The sequence below is a fragment of the Vanacampus margaritifer genome, chromosome 8, assembly GCF_051991255.1.
Source record: "Vanacampus margaritifer isolate UIUO_Vmar chromosome 8, RoL_Vmar_1.0, whole genome shotgun sequence".
In the NCBI taxonomy this organism is placed as follows: domain Eukaryota; kingdom Metazoa; phylum Chordata; class Actinopteri; order Syngnathiformes; family Syngnathidae; genus Vanacampus; species Vanacampus margaritifer.
The window spans coordinates 27,433,040-27,453,355 of NC_135439.1; positions in this window are offsets into that span (position 1 = coordinate 27,433,040).

A 20,316-nucleotide genomic window follows, 5' to 3' on the forward strand; every position below is an offset into this window, starting at 1 on the left:
AACGTTTAGTTTAGGTGTGAGAGCCAAAATGAACTTTTTATTGCTTTAAACTCGTTTTCAGCCCCTGATTGTAAACTTAAGATGAAAATGTCAAAATCTTAAAAATGAGCATAAGCACAATGAAATTAATGCTGGAATCATCTTCAGGATGCTAGAATACACTAAATACAGCAAAAATTTTGAGTCTACAACGTTTAGTTTAGGTGTGAGAGCCAAAATGAACTTTTTATTGCTTTAAACGCGTTTTCAGCCCCTGATTGTACACTTAAGGTGAAAATGTCAAAATCTTCAAAATGAGCATAAGCACAATGAAATTAATGCTGGAATCATCTTCAGGATGCTAGAATACACTAAATACAGCAAAAATTTTGAGTCTACAACGTTTATTTTAGGTGTGTGAGCCAAAATGAACTTTTTATTGCTTTAAACGCGTTTTCAGCCTGATTGTGCACTTTAGGTGAAAATGTCAAAATCTTCAAAATGAGCATAAGCACGATGAAATTAATGCTGGAATCATCTTCAGGATGCTAGAATACACTGAATACAGCAAAAATTTTGAGTCTACAACGTTTAGTTTAGGTGTGAGAGCCAAAATGAACTTTTTATTGCTTTAAACGCGTTTTCAGCCCCTGATTGTACACTTAAGGTGAAAATGTCCAAATCTTCAAAATGAGCATAAGCACAATGAAATTAATGCTGGAATCATCTTCAGGATGCTAGAATACACTAAATACAGCAAAAATTTTGAGTCTACAACGTTTAGTTTAGGTGTGAGAGCCAAAATGAACTTTTTATTGCTTTAAATGCGTTTTCAGCCTGATTGTGCACTTTAGGTGAAAATGTCAAAATCTTAAAAATGAGCATAAGCACAATTAAATTAATGCTGGAATCATCTTCAGGATGCTAGAATACACTAAATACAGCAAAAATTTTGAGTCTACAACGTTTAGTTTAGGTGTGAGAGCCAAAATGAACTTTTTATTGCTTTAAACGCGTTTTCAGCCCCTGATTGTACACTTAAGGTGAAAATGTCAAAATCTTCAAAATGAGCATAAGCACAATGAAATTAATGCTGGAATCATCTTCAGGATGCTAGAATACACTAAATACAGCAAAAATTTTGAGTCTACAACGTTTAGTTTAGGTGTGAGAGCCAAAATGAACTTTTTATTGCTTTAAATGCGTTTTCAGCCTGATTGTGCACTTTAGGTGAAAATGTCAAAATCTTAAAAATGAGCATAAGCACAATGAAATTAATGCTGGAATCATCTTCAGGATGCTAGAATACACTAAATACAGCAAAAAATTTGAGTCTACAACGTTTAGTTTAGGTGTGAGAGCCAAAATGAACTTTTTATTGCTTTAAACGCGTTTTCAGACCCTGATTGTACACTTAAGGTGAAAATGTCAAAATCTTCAAAATGAGCATAAGCACAATGAAATTAATGCTGGAATCATCTTCAGGATGCTAGAATACACTAAATACAGCAAAAATTTTGAGTCTACAACGTTTAGTTTAGGTGTGAGAGCCAAAATGAACTTTTTATTGCTTTAAATGCGTTTTCAGCCTGATTGTGCACTTTAGGTGAAAATGTCAAAATCTTAAAAATGAGCATAAGCACGATGAAATTAATGCTGGAATCATCTTCAGGATGCTAGAAAACACTGAATACAGCAAAAATTTTGAGTCTACAACGTTTAGTTTAGGTGTGAGAGCCAAAATGAACTTTTTATTGCTTTAAACGCGTTTTCAGCCCCTGATTGTACACTTAAGGTGAAAATGTCAAAATCTTCAAAATGAGCATAAGCACAATGAAATTAATGCTGGAATCATCTTCAGGATGCTAGAATACACTAAATACAGCAAAAATTTTGAGTCTACAACGTTTAGTTTAGGTGTGAGAGCCAAAATGAACTTTTTATTGCTTTAAATGCGTTTTCAGCCTGATTGTGCACTTTAGGTGAAAATGTCAAAATCTTAAAAATGAGCATAAGCACAATGAAATTAATGCTGGAATCATCTTCAGGATGCTAGAATACACTAAATACAGCAAAAATTTTGAGTCTACAACGTTTAGTTTAGGTGTGAGAGCCAAAATGAACTTTTTATTGCTTTAAATGCGTTTTCAGCCTGATTGTGCACTTTAGGTGAAAATGTCAAAATCTTAAAAATGAGCATAAGCACAATGAAATTAATGCTGGAATCATCTTCAGGATGCTAGAATACACTAAATACAGCAAAAAATTTGAGTCTACAACGTTTAGTTTAGGTGTGAGAGCCAAAATGAACTTTTTATTGCTTTAAACGCGTTTTCAGACCCTGATTGTACACTTAAGGTGAAAATGTCAAAATCTTCAAAATGAGCATAAGCACAATGAAATTAATGCTGGAATCATCTTCAGGATGCTAGAATACACTAAATACAGCAAAAATTTTGAGTCTACAACGTTTAGTTTAGGTGTGAGAGCCAAAATGAACTTTTTATTGCTTTAAATGCGTTTTCAGCCTGATTGTGCACTTTAGGTGAAAATGTCAAAATCTTAAAAATGAGCATAAGCACGATGAAATTAATGCTGGAATCATCTTCAGGATGCTAGAAAACACTGAATACAGCAAAAATTTTGAGTCTACAACGTTTAGTTTAGGTGTGAGAGCCAAAATGAACTTTTTATTGCTTTAAACGCGTTTTCAGCCCCTGATTGTACACTTAAGGTGAAAATGTCAAAATCTTCAAAATGAGCATAAGCACAATGAAATTAATGCTGGAATCATCTTCAGGATGCTAGAATACACTAAATACAGCAAAAATTTTGAGTCTACAACGTTTAGTTTAGGTGTGAGAGCCAAAATGAACTTTTTATTGCTTTAAACGCGTTTTCAGCCTGATTGTGCACTTTAGGTGAAAATGTCAAAATCTTCAAAATGAGCATAAGCACAATGAAATTAATGCTGGAATCATCTTCAGGATGCTAGAATACACTAAATACAGCAAAAATTTTGAGTCTACAACGTTTAGTTTAGGTGTGAGAGCCAAAATGAACTTTTTATTGCTTTAAACGCGTTTTCAGCCCCTGATTGTACACTTAAGGTGAAAATGTCAAAATCTTCAAAATGAGCATAAGCACAATGAAATTAATGCTGGAATCATCTTCAGGATGCTAGAATACACTAAATACAGCAAAAATTTTGAGTCTACAACGTTTATTTTAGGTGTGTGAGCCAAAATGAACTTTTTATTGCTTTAAATGCGTTTTCAGCCTGATTGTGCACTTTAGGTGAAAATGTCAAAATCTTCAAAATGAGCATAAGCACGATGAAATTAATGCTGGAATCATCTTCAGGATGCTAGAATACACTGAATACAGCAAAAATTTTGAGTCTACAACGTTTAGTTTAGGTGTGAGAGCCAAAATGAACTTTTTATTGCTTTAAACGCGTTTTCAGCCCCTGATTGTACACTTAAGGTGAAAATGTCCAAATCTTCAAAATGAGCATAAGCACAATGAAATTAATGCTGGAATCATCTTCAGGATGCTAGAATACACTAAATACAGCAAAAATTTTGAGTCTACAACGTTTAGTTTAGGTGTGAGAGCCAAAATGAACTTTTTATTGCTTTAAATGCGTTTTCAGCCTGATTGTGCACTTTAGGTGAAAATGTCAAAATCTTAAAAATGAGCATAAGCACAATTAAATTAATGCTGGAATCATCTTCAGGATGCTAGAATACACTAAATACAGCAAAAATTTTGAGTCTACAACGTTTAGTTTAGGTGTGAGAGCCAAAATGAACTTTTTATTGCTTTAAACGCGTTTTCAGCCCCTGATTGTACACTTAAGGTGAAAATGTCAAAATCTTCAAAATGAGCATAAGCACAATGAAATTAATGCTGGAATCATCTTCAGGATGCTAGAATACACTAAATACAGCAAAAATTTTGAGTCTACAACGTTTAGTTTAGGTGTGAGAGCCAAAATGAACTTTTTATTGCTTTAAATGCGTTTTCAGCCTGATTGTGCACTTTAGGTGAAAATGTCAAAATCTTAAAAATGAGCATAAGCACAATGAAATTAATGCTGGAATCATCTTCAGGATGCTAGAATACACTAAATACAGCAAAAATTTTGAGTCTACAACGTTTAGTTTAGGTGTGAGAGCCAAAATGAACTTTTTATTGCTTTAAACGCGTTTTCAGACCCTGATTGTACACTTAAGGTGAAAATGTCAAAATCTTAAAAATGAGCATAAGCACAATGAAATTAATGCTGGAATCATCTTCAGGATGCTAGAATACACTAAATACAGCAAAAATTTTGAGTCTACAACGTTTAGTTTAGGTGTGAGAGCCAAAATGAACTTTTTATTGCTTTAAACGCGTTTTCAGCCCCTGATTGTACACTTAAGGTGAAAATGTCAAAATCTTCAAAATGAGCATAAGCACAATGAAATTAATGCTGGAATCATCTTCAGGATGCTAGAATACACTAAATACAGCAAAAATTTTGAGTCTACAACGTTTATTTTAGGTGTGTGAGCCAAAATGAACTTTTTATTGCTTTAAACGCGTTTTCAGCCTGATTGTGCACTTTAGGTGAAAATGTCAAAATCTTCAAAATGAGCATAAGCACGATGAAATTAATGCTGGAATCATCTTCAGGATGCTAGAATACACTGAATACAGCAAAAATTTTGAGTCTACAACGTTTAGTTTAGGTGTGAGAGCCAAAATGAACTTTTTATTGCTTTAAACGCGTTTTCAGCCCCTGATTGTACACTTAAGGTGAAAATGTCCAAATCTTCAAAATGAGCATAAGCACAATGAAATTAATGCTGGAATCATCTTCAGGATGCTAGAATACACTAAATACAGCAAAAATTTTGAGTCTACAACGTTTAGTTTAGGTGTGAGAGCCAAAATGAACTTTTTATTGCTTTAAATGCGTTTTCAGCCTGATTGTGCACTTTAGGTGAAAATGTCAAAATCTTAAAAATGAGCATAAGCACAATTAAATTAATGCTGGAATCATCTTCAGGATGCTAGAATACACTAAATACAGCAAAAATTTTGAGTCTACAACGTTTAGTTTAGGTGTGAGAGCCAAAATGAACTTTTTATTGCTTTAAACGCGTTTTCAGCCCCTGATTGTACACTTAAGGTGAAAATGTCAAAATCTTCAAAATGAGCATAAGCACAATGAAATTAATGCTGGAATCATCTTCAGGATGCTAGAATACACTAAATACAGCAAAAATTTTGAGTCTACAACGTTTAGTTTAGGTGTGAGAGCCAAAATGAACTTTTTATTGCTTTAAATGCGTTTTCAGCCTGATTGTGCACTTTAGGTGAAAATGTCAAAATCTTAAAAATGAGCATAAGCACAATGAAATTAATGCTGGAATCATCTTCAGGATGCTAGAATACACTAAATACAGCAAAAAATTTGAGTCTACAACGTTTAGTTTAGGTGTGAGAGCCAAAATGAACTTTTTATTGCTTTAAACGCGTTTTCAGACCCTGATTGTACACTTAAGGTGAAAATGTCAAAATCTTCAAAATGAGCATAAGCACAATGAAATTAATGCTGGAATCATCTTCAGGATGCTAGAATACACTAAATACAGCAAAAATTTTGAGTCTACAACGTTTAGTTTAGGTGTGAGAGCCAAAATGAACTTTTTATTGCTTTAAATGCGTTTTCAGCCTGATTGTGCACTTTAGGTGAAAATGTCAAAATCTTAAAAATGAGCATAAGCACGATGAAATTAATGCTGGAATCATCTTCAGGATGCTAGAAAACACTGAATACAGCAAAAATTTTGAGTCTACAACGTTTAGTTTAGGTGTGAGAGCCAAAATGAACTTTTTATTGCTTTAAACGCGTTTTCAGCCCCTGATTGTACACTTAAGGTGAAAATGTCAAAATCTTCAAAATGAGCATAAGCACAATGAAATTAATGCTGGAATCATCTTCAGGATGCTAGAATACACTAAATACAGCAAAAATTTTGAGTCTACAACGTTTAGTTTAGGTGTGAGAGCCAAAATGAACTTTTTATTGCTTTAAATGCGTTTTCAGCCTGATTGTGCACTTTAGGTGAAAATGTCAAAATCTTAAAAATGAGCATAAGCACAATGAAATTAATGCTGGAATCATCTTCAGGATGCTAGAATACACTAAATACAGCAAAAATTTTGAGTCTACAACGTTTAGTTTAGGTGTGAGAGCCAAAATGAACTTTTTATTGCTTTAAACGCGTTTTCAGCCCCTGATTGTACACTTAAGGTGAAAATGTCAAAATCTTCAAAATGAGCATAAGCACAGTGAAATTAATGCTGGAATCATCTTCAGGATGCTAGAATACACTAAATACAGCAAAAATTTTGAGTCTACAACGTTTAGTTTAGGTGTGAGAGCCAAAATGAACTTTTTATTGCTTTAAATGCGTTTTCAGCCTGATTGTGCACTTTAGGTGAAAATGTCAAAATCTTAAAAATGAGCATAAGCACAATGAAATTAATGCTGGAATCATCTTCAGGATGCTAGAATACACTAAATACAGCAAAAATTTTGAGTCTACAACGTTTAGTTTAGGTGTGAGAGCCAAAATGAACTTTTTATTGCTTTAAATTCGTTTTCAGCCCCTGATTGTACACTTAAGGTGAAAATGTCAAAATCTTCAAAATGAGCATAAGCACAATGAAATTAATGCTGGAATCATCTTCAGGATGCTAGAATACACTAAATACAGCAAAAATTTTGAGTCTACAACGTTTAGTTTAGGTGTGAGAGCCAAAATGAACTTTTTATTGCTTTAAATGCGTTTTCAGCCTGATTGTGCACTTTAGGTGAAAATGTCAAAATCTTCAAAATGAGCATAAGCACAATGAAATTAATGCTGGAATCATCTTCAGGATGCTAGAATACACTAAATACAGCAAAAATTTTGAGTCTACAACGTTTAGTTTAGGTGTGAGAGCCAAAATGAACTTTTTATTGCTTTAAACGCGTTTTCAGCCTGATTGTGCACTTTAGGTGAAAATGTCAAAATCTTCAAAATGAGCATAAGCACAATGAAATTAATGCTGGAATCATCTTCAGGATGCTAGAATACACTAAATACAGCAAAAATTTTGAGTCTACAACGTTTAGTTTAGGTGTGAGAGCCAAAATGAACTTTTTATTGCTTTAAACGCGTTTTCAGCCCCTGATTGTACACTTAAGGTGAAAATGTCAAAATCTTCAAAATGAGCATAAGCACAATGAAATTAATGCTGGAATCATCTTCAGGATGCTAGAATACACTAAATACAGCAAAAATTTTGAGTCTACAACGTTTATTTTAGGTGTGTGAGCCAAAATGAACTTTTTATTGCTTTAAATGCGTTTTCAGCCTGATTGTGCACTTTAGGTGAAAATGTCAAAATCTTCAAAATGAGCATAAGCACGATGAAATTAATGCTGGAATCATCTTCAGGATGCTAGAATACACTGAATACAGCAAAAATTTTGAGTCTACAACGTTTAGTTTAGGTGTGAGAGCCAAAATGAACTTTTTATTGCTTTAAACGCGTTTTCAGCCCCTGATTGTACACTTAAGGTGAAAATGTCCAAATCTTCAAAATGAGCATAAGCACAATGAAATTAATGCTGGAATCATCTTCAGGATGCTAGAATACACTAAATACAGCAAAAATTTTGAGTCTACAACGTTTAGTTTAGGTGTGAGAGCCAAAATGAACTTTTTATTGCTTTAAATGCGTTTTCAGCCTGATTGTGCACTTTAGGTGAAAATGTCAAAATCTTAAAAATGAGCATAAGCACAATTAAATTAATGCTGGAATCATCTTCAGGATGCTAGAATACACTAAATACAGCAAAAATTTTGAGTCTACAACGTTTAGTTTAGGTGTGAGAGCCAAAATGAACTTTTTATTGCTTTAAACGCGTTTTCAGCCCCTGATTGTACACTTAAGGTGAAAATGTCAAAATCTTCAAAATGAGCATAAGCACAATGAAATTAATGCTGGAATCATCTTCAGGATGCTAGAATACACTAAATACAGCAAAAATTTTGAGTCTACAACGTTTAGTTTAGGTGTGAGAGCCAAAATGAACTTTTTATTGCTTTAAATGCGTTTTCAGCCTGATTGTGCACTTTAGGTGAAAATGTCAAAATCTTAAAAATGAGCATAAGCACAATGAAATTAATGCTGGAATCATCTTCAGGATGCTAGAATACACTAAATACAGCAAAAATTTTGAGTCTACAACGTTTAGTTTAGGTGTGAGAGCCAAAATGAACTTTTTATTGCTTTAAACGCGTTTTCAGACCCTGATTGTACACTTAAGGTGAAAATGTCAAAATCTTAAAAATGAGCATAAGCACAATGAAATTAATGCTGGAATCATCTTCAGGATGCTAGAATACACTAAATACAGCAAAAATTTTGAGTCTACAACGTTTAGTTTAGGTGTGAGAGCCAAAATGAACTTTTTATTGCTTTAAATGCGTTTTCAGCCTGATTGTGCACTTTAGGTGAAAATGTCAAAATCTTAAAAATGAGCATAAGCACGATGAAATTAATGCTGGAATCATCTTCAGGATGCTAGAAAACACTGAATACAGCAAAAATTTTGAGTCTACAACGTTTAGTTTAGGTGTGAGAGCCAAAATGAACTTTTTATTGCTTTAAACGCGTTTTCAGCCCCTGATTGTACACTTAAGGTGAAAATGTCAAAATCTTCAAAATGAGCATAAGCACAATGAAATTAATGCTGGAATCATCTTCAGGATGCTAGAATACACTAAATACAGCAAAAATTTTGAGTCTACAACGTTTAGTTTAGGTGTGAGAGCCAAAATGAACTTTTTATTGCTTTAAATGCGTTTTCAGCCTGATTGTGCACTTTAGGTGAAAATGTCAAAATCTTAAAAATGAGCATAAGCACAATGAAATTAATGCTGGAATCATCTTCAGGATGCTAGAATACACTAAATACAGCAAAAATTTTGAGTCTACAACGTTTAGTTTAGGTGTGAGAGCCAAAATGAACTTTTTATTGCTTTAAACGCGTTTTCAGCCCCTGATTGTACACTTAAGGTGAAAATGTCAAAATCTTCAAAATGAGCATAAGCACAGTGAAATTAATGCTGGAATCATCTTCAGGATGCTAGAATACACTAAATACAGCAAAAATTTTGAGTCTACAACGTTTAGTTTAGGTGTGAGAGCCAAAATGAACTTTTTATTGCTTTAAATGCGTTTTCAGCCTGATTGTGCACTTTAGGTGAAAATGTCAAAATCTTAAAAATGAGCATAAGCACAATGAAATTAATGCTGGAATCATCTTCAGGATGCTAGAATACACTAAATACAGCAAAAATTTTGAGTCTACAACGTTTAGTTTAGGTGTGAGAGCCAAAATGAACTTTTTATTGCTTTAAATTCGTTTTCAGCCCCTGATTGTACACTTAAGGTGAAAATGTCAAAATCTTCAAAATGAGCATAAGCACAATGAAATTAATGCTGGAATCATCTTCAGGATGCTAGAATACACTAAATACAGCAAAAATTTTGAGTCTACAACGTTTAGTTTAGGTGTGAGAGCCAAAATGAACTTTTTATTGCTTTAAATGCGTTTTCAGCCTGATTGTGCACTTTAGGTGAAAATGTCAAAATCTTCAAAATGAGCATAAGCACAATGAAATTAATGCTGGAATCATCTTCAGGATGCTAGAATACACTAAATACAGCAAAAATTTTGAGTCTACAACGTTTAGTTTAGGTGTGAGAGCCAAAATGAACTTTTTATTGCTTTAAACGCGTTTTCAGCCTGATTGTGCACTTTAGGTGAAAATGTCAAAATCTTCAAAATGAGCATAAGCACAATGAAATTAATGCTGGAATCATCTTCAGGATGCTAGAATACACTAAATACAGCAACAATTTTGAGTCTACAACGTTTAGTTTAGGTGTGAGAGCCAAAATGAACTTTTTATTGCTTTAAACGCGTTTTCAGCCCCTGATTGTACACTTAAGGTGAAAATGTCAAAATCTTCAAAATGAGCATAAGCACAATGAAATTAATGCTGGAATCATCTTCAGGATGCTAGAATACACTAAATACAGCAAAAATTTTGAGTCTACAACGTTTAGTTTAGGTGTGAGAGCCAAAATGAACTTTTTATTGCTTTAAACGCGTTTTCAGCCTTATTGTGCACTTTAGGTGAAAATGTCAAAATCTTAAAAATGAGCATAAGCACAATGAAATTAATGCTGGAATCATCTTCAGGATGCTAGAATACACTAAATACAGCAAAAATTTTGAGTCTACAACGTTTAGTTTAGGTGTGAGAGCCAAAATGAACTTTTTATTGCTTTAAACGCGTTTTCAGCCCCTGATTGTACACTTAAGGTGAAAATGTCAAAATCTTAAAAATGAGCATAAGCACAATGAAATTAATGCTGGAATCATCTTCAGGATGCTAGAATACACTAAATACAGCAAAAATTTTGAGTCTACAACGTTTAGTTTAGGTGTGAGAGCCAAAATGAACTTTTTATTGCTTTAAATTCGTTTTCAGCCCCTGATTGTACACTTAAGGTGAAAATGTCAAAATCTTCAAAATGAGCATAAGCACAATGAAATTAATGCTGGAATCATCTTCAGGATGCTAGAATACACTAAATACAGCAAAAATTTTGAGTCTACAACGTTTAGTTTAGGTGTGAGAGCCAAAATGAACTTTTTATTGCTTTAAATGCGTTTTCAGCCTGATTGTGCACTTTAGGTGAAAATGTCAAAATCTTCAAAATGAGCATAAGCACAATGAAATTAATGCTGGAATCATCTTCAGGATGCTAGAATACACTAAATACAGCAAAAATTTTGAGTCTACAACGTTTAGTTTAGGTGTGAGAGCCAAAATGAACTTTTTATTGCTTTAAACGCGTTTTCAGCCTGATTGTGCACTTTAGGTGAAAATGTCAAAATCTTCAAAATGAGCATAAGCACAATGAAATTAATGCTGGAATCATCTTCAGGATGCTAGAATACACTAAATACAGCAACAATTTTGAGTCTACAACGTTTAGTTTAGGTGTGAGAGCCAAAATGAACTTTTTATTGCTTTAAACGCGTTTTCAGCCCCTGATTGTACACTTAAGGTGAAAATGTCAAAATCTTCAAAATGAGCATAAGCACAATGAAATTAATGCTGGAATCATCTTCAGGATGCTAGAATACACTAAATACAGCAAAAATTTTGAGTCTACAACGTTTAGTTTAGGTGTGAGAGCCAAAATGAACTTTTTATTGCTTTAAATGCGTTTTCAGCCTGATTGTGCACTTTAGGTGAAAATGTCAAAATCTTCAAAATGAGCATAAGCACGATGAAATTAATGCTGGAATCATCTTCAGGATGCTAGAATACACTGAATACAGCAAAAATTTTGAGTCTACAACGTTTAGTTTAGGTGTGAGAGCCAAAATGAACTTTTTATTGCTTTAAACGCGTTTTCAGCCCCTGATTGTACACTTAAGGTGAAAATGTCAAAATCTTCAAAATGAGCATAAGCACAATGAAATTAATGCTGGAATCATCTTCAGGATGCTAGAATACACTAAATACAGCAAAAATTTTGAGTCTACAACGTTTAGTTTAGGTGTGAGAGCCAAAATGAACTTTTTATTGCTTTAAATGCGTTTTCAGCCTGATTGTGCACTTTAGGTGAAAATGTCAAAATCTTAAAAATGAGCATAAGCACAATGAAATTAATGCTGGAATCATCTTCAGGATGCTAGAATACACTAAATACAGCAAAAAATTTGAGTCTACAACGTTTAGTTTAGGTGTGAGAGCCAAAATGAACTTTTTATTGCTTTAAATGCGTTTTCAGCCTGATTGTGCACTTTAGGTGAAATGTCAAAATCTTAAAAATGAGCATAAGCACAATGAAATTAATGCTGGAATCATCTTCAGGATGCTAGAATACACTAAATACAGCAAAAATTTTGAGTCTACAACGTTTAGTTTAGGTGTGAGAGCCAAAATGAACTTTTTATTGCTTTAAACGCGTTTTCAGCCCCTGATTGTACACTTAAGGTGAAAATGTCAAAATCTTCAAAATGAGCATAAGCACAATGAAATTAATGCTGGAATCATCTTCAGGATGCTAGAATACACTAAATACAGCAAAAATTTTGAGTCTACAACGTTTAGGTTAGGTGTGAGAGCCAAAATGAACTTTTTATTGCTTTAAATGCGTTTTCAGCCTGATTGTGCACTTTAGGTGAAAATGTCAAAATCTTCAAAATGAGCATAAGCACGATGAAATTAATGCTGGAATCATCTTCAGGATGCTAGAATACACTGAATACAGCAAAAATTTTGAGTCTACAACGTTTAGTTTAGGTGTGAGAGCCAAAATGAACTTTTTATTGCTTTAAACGCGTTTTCAGCCCCTGATTGTACACTTAAGGTGAAAATGTCAAAATCTTCAAAATGAGCATAAGCACAATGAAATTAATGCTGGAATCATCTTCAGGATGCTAGAATACACTAAATACAGCAAAAATTTTGAGTCTACAACGTTTAGTTTAGGTGTGAGAGCCAAAATGAACTTTTTATTGCTTTAAATGCGTTTTCAGCCTGATTGTGCACTTTAGGTGAAAATGTCAAAATCTTAAAAATGAGCATAAGCACAATGAAATTAATGCTGGAATCATCTTCAGGATGCTAGAATACACTAAATACAGCAAAAATTTTGAGTCTACAACGTTTAGTTTAGGTGTGAGAGCCAAAATGAACTTTTTATTGCTTTAAACGCGTTTTCAGCCCCTGATTGTACACTTAAGGTGAAAATGTCAAAATCTTCAAAATGAGCATAAGCACAATGAAATTAATGCTGGAATCATCTTCAGGATGCTAGAATACACTAAATACAGCAAAAATTTTGAGTCTACAACGTTTAGTTTAGGTGTGAGAGCCAAAATGAACTTTTTATTGCTTTAAACGCGTTTTCAGCCCCTGATTGTACACTTAAGGTGAAAATGTCAAAATCTTCAAAATGAGCATAAGCACAATAAAATTAATGCTGGAATCATCTTCAGGATGCTAGAATACACTAAATACAGCAAAATTTTTGAGTCTACAACGTTTATTTTAGGTGTGTGAGACAAAATGAACTTTTTATTGCTTTAAATGCGTTTTCAGCCTGATTGTGCACTTTAGGTGAAAATGTCAAAATCTTCAAAATGAGCATAAGCACGATGAAATTAATGCTGGAATCATCTTCAGGATGCTAGAATACACTGAATACAGCAAAAATTTTGAGTCTACAACGTTTAGTTTAGGTGTGAGAGCCAAAATGAACTTTTTATTGCTTTAAATGCGTTTTCAGCCTGATTGTGCACTTTAGGTGAAAATGTCAAAATCTTCAAAATGAGCATAAGCACGATGAAATTAATGCTGGAATCATCTTCAGGATGCTAGAATACACTGAATACAGCAAAAATTTTGAGTCTACAACGTTTAGTTTAGGTGTGAGAGCCAAAATGAACTTTTTATTGCTTTAAATGCGTTTTCAGCCTGATTGTGCACTTTAGGTGAAAATGACAAAATCTTAAAAATGAGCATAAGCACAATGAAATTAATGCTGGAATCATCTTCAGGATGCTAGAATACACTAAATACAGCAAAAATTTTGAGTCTACAACGTTTAGTTTAGGTGTGAGAGCCAAAATGAACTTTTTATTGCTTTAAACGCGTTTTCAGCCCCTGATTGTACACTTAAGGTGAAAATGTCAAAATCTTCAAAATGAGCATAAGCACGATGAAATTAATGCTGGAATCATCCTCAGGATGCTAGAATACACTAAATACAGCAAAAAATTTGAGTCTACAACATTTAGTATAGGTGTGAGAGCCAAAATGAACTTTTTATTGCTTTAAATGCGTTTTCAGCCTGATTGTGCACTTAAGGTGAAAATGTCAAAATCTTCAAAATGAGCATAAGCACGATGAAATTAATGCTGGAATCATCTTCAGGATGCTAGAATACACTAAATACAGCAAAAATTTTGAGTCTACAACGTTTAGTTTAGGTGTGAGAGCCAAAATGAACTTTTTATTGCTTTAAATGCGTTTTCAGCCTGATTGTGCACTTTAGGTGAAAATGTCAAAATCTTAAAAATGAGCATAAGCACAATTAAATTAATGCTGGAATCATCTTCAGGATGCTAGAATACACTAAATACAGCAAAAATTTTGAGTCTACAACGTTTAGTTTAGGTGTGAGAGCCAAAATGAATTTTTTATTGCTTTAAATGCGTTTTCAGCCTGATTGTGCACTTTAGGTGAAAATGTCAAAATCTTCAAAATGAGCATAAGCACAATGAAATTAATGCTGGAATCATCTTCAGGATGCTAGAATACACTAAATACAGCAAAATTTTTGAGTCTACAACGTTTATTTTAGGTGTGTGAGACAAAATGAACTTTTTATTGCTTTAAATGCGTTTTCAGCCTGATTGTGCACTTTAGGTGAAAATGTCAAAATCTTCAAAATGAGCATAAGCACGATGAAATTAATGCTGGAATCATCTTCAGGATGCTAGAATACACTGAATACAGCAAAAATTTTGAGTCTACAACGTTTAGTTTAGGTGTGAGAGCCAAAATGAACTTTTTATTGCTTTAAATGCGTTTTCAGCCTGATTGTGCACTTTAGGTGAAAATGACAAAATCTTAAAAATGAGCATAAGCACAATGAAATTAATGCTGGAATCATCTTCAGGATGCTAGAATACACTAAATACAGCAAAAATTTTGAGTCTACAACGTTTAGTTTAGGTGTGAGAGCCAAAATGAACTTTTTATTGCTTTAAACGCGTTTTCAGCCCCTGATTGTACACTTAAGGTGAAAATGTCAAAATCTTCAAAATGAGCATAAGCACGATGAAATTAATGCTGGAATCATCCTCAGGATGCTAGAATACACTAAATACAGCAAAAAATTTGAGTCTACAACATTTAGTATAGGTGTGAGAGCCAAAATGAACTTTTTATTGCTTTAAATGCGTTTTCAGCCTGATTGTGCACTTAAGGTGAAAATGTCAAAATCTTCAAAATGAGCATAAGCACGATGAAATTAATGCTGGAATCATCTTCAGGATGCTAGAATACACTGAATACAGCAAAAATTTTGAGTCTACAACGTTTAGTTTAGGTGTGAGAGCCAAAATGAACTTTTTATTGCTTTAAACGCGTTTTCAGCCCCTGATTGTACACTTAAGATGAAAATGTCAAAATCTTAAAAATGAGCATAAGCACAATGAAATTAATGCTGGAATCATCTTCAGGATGCTAAAATACACTAAATACAGCAAAAATTTTGAGTCTACAACGTTTAGTTTAGGTGTGAGAGCCAAAATGAACTTTTTATTGCTTTAAATGCGTTTTCAGCCTGATTGTGCACTTTAGGTGAAAATGTCAAAATCTTAAAAATGAGTATAAGCACAATGAAATTAATGCTGGAATCATCTTCAGGATGCTAGAATACACTAAATACAGCAAAAATTTTGAGTCTACAACGTTTAGTTTAGGTGTGAGAGCCAAAATGAACTTTTTATTGCTTTAAATGCGTTTTCAGCCTGATTGTGCACTTTAGGTGAAAATGTCAAAATCTTAAAAATGAGCATAAGCACAATTAAATTAATGCTGGAATCATCTTCAGGATGCTAGAATACACTAAATACAGCAAAATTTTTGAGTCTACAACGTTTAGTTTAGGTGTGAGAGCCAAAATGAACTTTTTATTGCTTTAAACGCGTTTTCAGCCCCTGATTGTACACTTAAGGTGAAAATGTCAAAATCTTCAAAATGAGCATAAGCACAATGAAATTAATGCTGGAATCATCTTCAGGATGCTAGAATACACTAAATACAGCAAAAATTTTGAGTCTACAACGTTTAGTTTAGGTGTGAGAGCCAAAATGAACTTTTTATTGCTTTAAATGCGTTTTCAGCCTGATTGTGCACTTTAGGTGAAAATGTCAAAATCTTAAAAATGAGCATAAGCACAATTAAATTAATGCTGGAATCATCTTCAGGATGCTAGAATACACTAAATACAGCAAAAATTTTGAGTCTACAACGTTTAGTTTAGGTGTGAGAGCCAAAATGAATTTTTTATTGCTTTAAATGCGTTTTCAGCCTGATTGTGCACTTTAGGTGAAAATGTCAAAATCTTCAAAATGAGCATAAGCACAATGAAATTAATGCTGGAATCATCTTCAGGATGCTAGAATACACTAAATACAGCAAAAATTTTGAGTCTACAACGTTTAGTTTAGGTGTGAGAGCCAAAATGAACTTTTTATTGCTTTAAACGCGTTTTCAGCCCCTGATTGTACACTTAAGGTGAAAATATCAAAATCTTCAAAATGAGCATAAGCACAATGAAATTAATGCTGGAATCATCTTCAGGATGCTAGAATACACTAAATACAGCAAAAATTTTGAGTCTACAACGTTTAGTTTAGGTGTGAGAGCCAAAATGAACTTTTTATTGCTTTAAATGCGTTTTCAGCCTGATTGTGCCCTTTAGGTGAAAATGTCAAAATCTTAAAAATGAGCATAAGCACAATGAAATTAATGCTGGAATCATCTTCAGGATGCTAGAATACACTAAATACAGCAAAAATTTTGAGTCTACAACGTTTAGTTTAGGTGTGAGAGCCAAAATGAACTTTTTATTGCTTTAAACGCGTTTTCAGCCCCTGATTGTACACTTAAGGTGAAAATGTCAAAATCTTCAAAATGAGCATAAGCACAATGAAATTAATGCTGGAATCATCTTCAGGATGCTAGAATACACTAAATACAGCAAAAATTTTGAGTCTACAACGTTTAGTTTAGGTGTGAGAGCCAAAATGAACTTTTCATTGCTTTAAACGCGTTTTCAGCCCCTGATTGTACACTTAAGGTGAAAATGTCAAAATCTTCAAAATGAGCATAAGCACAATGAAATTAATGCTGGAATCATCTTCAGGATGCTAGAATACACTAAATACAGCAAAATTTTTGAGTCTACAACGTTTATTTTAGGTGTGTGAGCCAAAATGAACTTTTTATTGCTTTAAATGCGTTTTCAGCCTGATTGTGCACTTTAGGTGAAAATGTCAAAATCTTAAAAATGAGCATAAGCACGATGAAATTAATGCTGGAATCATCTTCAGGATGCTAGAAAACACTAAATACAGCAAAAATTTTGAGTCTACAACGTTTTGTTTAGGTGTGAGAGCCAAAATGAACTTTTTATTGCTTTAAACGCGTTTTCAGCCCCTGATTGTACACTTAAGATGAAAATGTCAAAATCTTAAAAATGAGCATAAGCACAATGAAATTAATGCTGGAATCATCTTCAGGATGCTAAAATACACTAAATACAGCAAAAATTTTGAGTCTACAACGTTTAGTTTAGGTGTGAGAGCCAAAATGAACTTTTTATTGCTTTAAATGCGTTTTCAGCCTGATTGTGCACTTTAGGTGAAAATGTCAAAATCTTAAAAATGAGTATAAGCACAATGAAATTAATGCTGGAATCATCTTCAGGATGCTAGAATACACTAAATACAGCAAAAATTTTGAGTCTACAACGTTTAGTTTAGGTGTGAGAGCCAAAATGAACTTTTTATTGCTTTAAATGCGTTTTCAGCCTGATTGTGCACTTTAGGTGAAAATGTCAAAATCTTAAAAATGAGCATAAGCACAATTAAATTAATGCTGGAATCATCTTCAGGATGCTAGAATACACTAAATACAGCAAAATTTTTGAGTCTACAACGTTTAGTTTAGGTGTGAGAGCCAAAATGAACTTTTTATTGCTTTAAACGCGTTTTCAGCCCCTGATTGTACACTTAAGGTGAAAATGTCAAAATCTTCAAAATGAGCATAAGCACAATGAAATTAATGCTGGAATCATCTTCAGGATGCTAGAATACACTAAATACAGCAAAAATTTTGAGTCTACAACGTTTAGTTTAGGTGTGAGAGCCAAAATGAACTTTTTATTGCTTTAAATGCGTTTTCAGCCTGATTGTGCACTTTAGGTGAAAATGTCAAAATCTTAAAAATGAGCATAAGCACAATTAAATTAATGCTGGAATCATCTTCAGGATGCTAGAATACACTAAATACAGCAAAAATTTTGAGTCTACAACGTTTAGTTTAGGTGTGAGAGCCAAAATGAATTTTTTATTGCTTTAAATGCGTTTTCAGCCTGATTGTGCACTTTAGGTGAAAATGTCAAAATCTTCAAAATGAGCATAAGCACAATGAAATTAATGCTGGAATCATCTTCAGGATGCTAGAATACACTAAATACAGCAAAAATTTTGAGTCTACAACGTTTAGTTTAGGTGTGAGAGCCAAAATGAACTTTTTATTGCTTTAAACGCGTTTTCAGCCCCTGATTGTACACTTAAGGTGAAAATATCAAAATCTTCAAAATGAGCATAAGCACAATGAAATTAATGCTGGAATCATCTTCAGGATGCTAGAATACACTAAATACAGCAAAAATTTTGAGTCTACAACGTTTAGTTTAGGTGTGAGAGCCAAAATGAACTTTTTATTGCTTTAAATGCGTTTTCAGCCTGATTGTGCCCTTTAGGTGAAAATGTCAAAATCTTAAAAATGAGCATAAGCACAATGAAATTAATGCTGGAATCATCTTCAGGATGCTAGAATACACTAAATACAGCAAAAATTTTGAGTCTACAACGTTTAGTTTAGGTGTGAGAGCCAAAATGAACTTTTTATTGCTTTAAACGCGTTTTCAGCCCCTGATTGTACACTTAAGGTGAAAATGTCAAAATCTTCAAAATGAGCATAAGCACAATGAAATTAATGCTGGAATCATCTTCAGGATGCTAGAATACACTAAATACAGCAAAAATTTTGAGTCTACAACGTTTAGTTTAGGTGTGAGAGCCAAAATGAACTTTTCATTGCTTTAAACGCGTTTTCAGCCCCTGATTGTACACTTAAGGTGAAAATGTCAAAATCTTCAAAATGAGCATAAGCACAATGAAATTAATGCTGGAATCATCTTCAGGATGCTAGAATACACTAAATACAGCAAAATTTTTGAGTCTACAACGTTTATTTTAGGTGTGTGAGCCAAAATGAACTTTTTATTGCTTTAAATGCGTTTTCAGCCTGATTGTGCACTTTAGGTGAAAATGTCAAAATCTTAAAAATGAGCATAAGCACGATGAAATTAATGCTGGAATCATCTTCAGGATGCTAGAAAACACTGAATACAGCAAAAATTTTGAGTCTACAACGTTTAGTTTAGGTGTGAGAGCCAAAATGAACTTTTTATTGCTTTAAACGCGTTTTCAGCCCCTGATTGTACACTTAAGGTGAAAATGTCAAAATCTTCAAAATGAGCATAAGCACAATGAAATTAATGCTGGAATCATCTTCAGGATGCTAGAATACACTAAATACAGCAAAAATTTTGAGTCTACAACGTTTAGTTTAGGTGTGAGAGCCAAAATGAACTTTTTATTGCTTTAAATGCGTTTTCAGCCTGATTGTGCACTTTAGGTGAAAATGTCAAAATCTTAAAAATGAGCATAAGCACAATGAAATTAATGCTGGAATCATCTTCAGGATGCTAGAATACACTAAATACAGCAAAAATTTTGAGTCTACAACGTTTAGTTTAGGTGTGAGAGCCAAAATGAACTTTTTATTGCTTTAAACGCGTTTTCAGCCCCTGATTGTACACTTAAGGTGAAAATGTCAAAATCTTCAAAATGAGCATAAGCACAGTGAAATTAATGCTGGAATCATCTTCAGGATGCTAGAATACACTAAATACAGCAAAAATTTTGAGTCTACAACGTTTAGTTTAGGTGTGAGAGCCAAAATGAACTTTTTATTGCTTTAAATGCGTTTTCAGCCTGATTGTGCACTTTAGGTGAAAATGTCAAAATCTTAAAAATGAGCATAAGCACAATGAAATTAATGCTGGAATCATCTTCAGGATGCTAGAATACACTAAATACAGCAAAAATTTTGAGTCTACAACGTTTAGTTTAGGTGTGAGAGCCAAAATGAACTTTTTATTGCTTTAAATTCGTTTTCAGCCCCTGATTGTACACTTAAGGTGAAAATGTCAAAATCTTCAAAATGAGCATAAGCACAATGAAATTAATGCTGGAATCATCTTCAGGATGCTAGAATACACTAAATACAGCAAAAATTTTGAGTCTACAACGTTTAGTTTAGGTGTGAG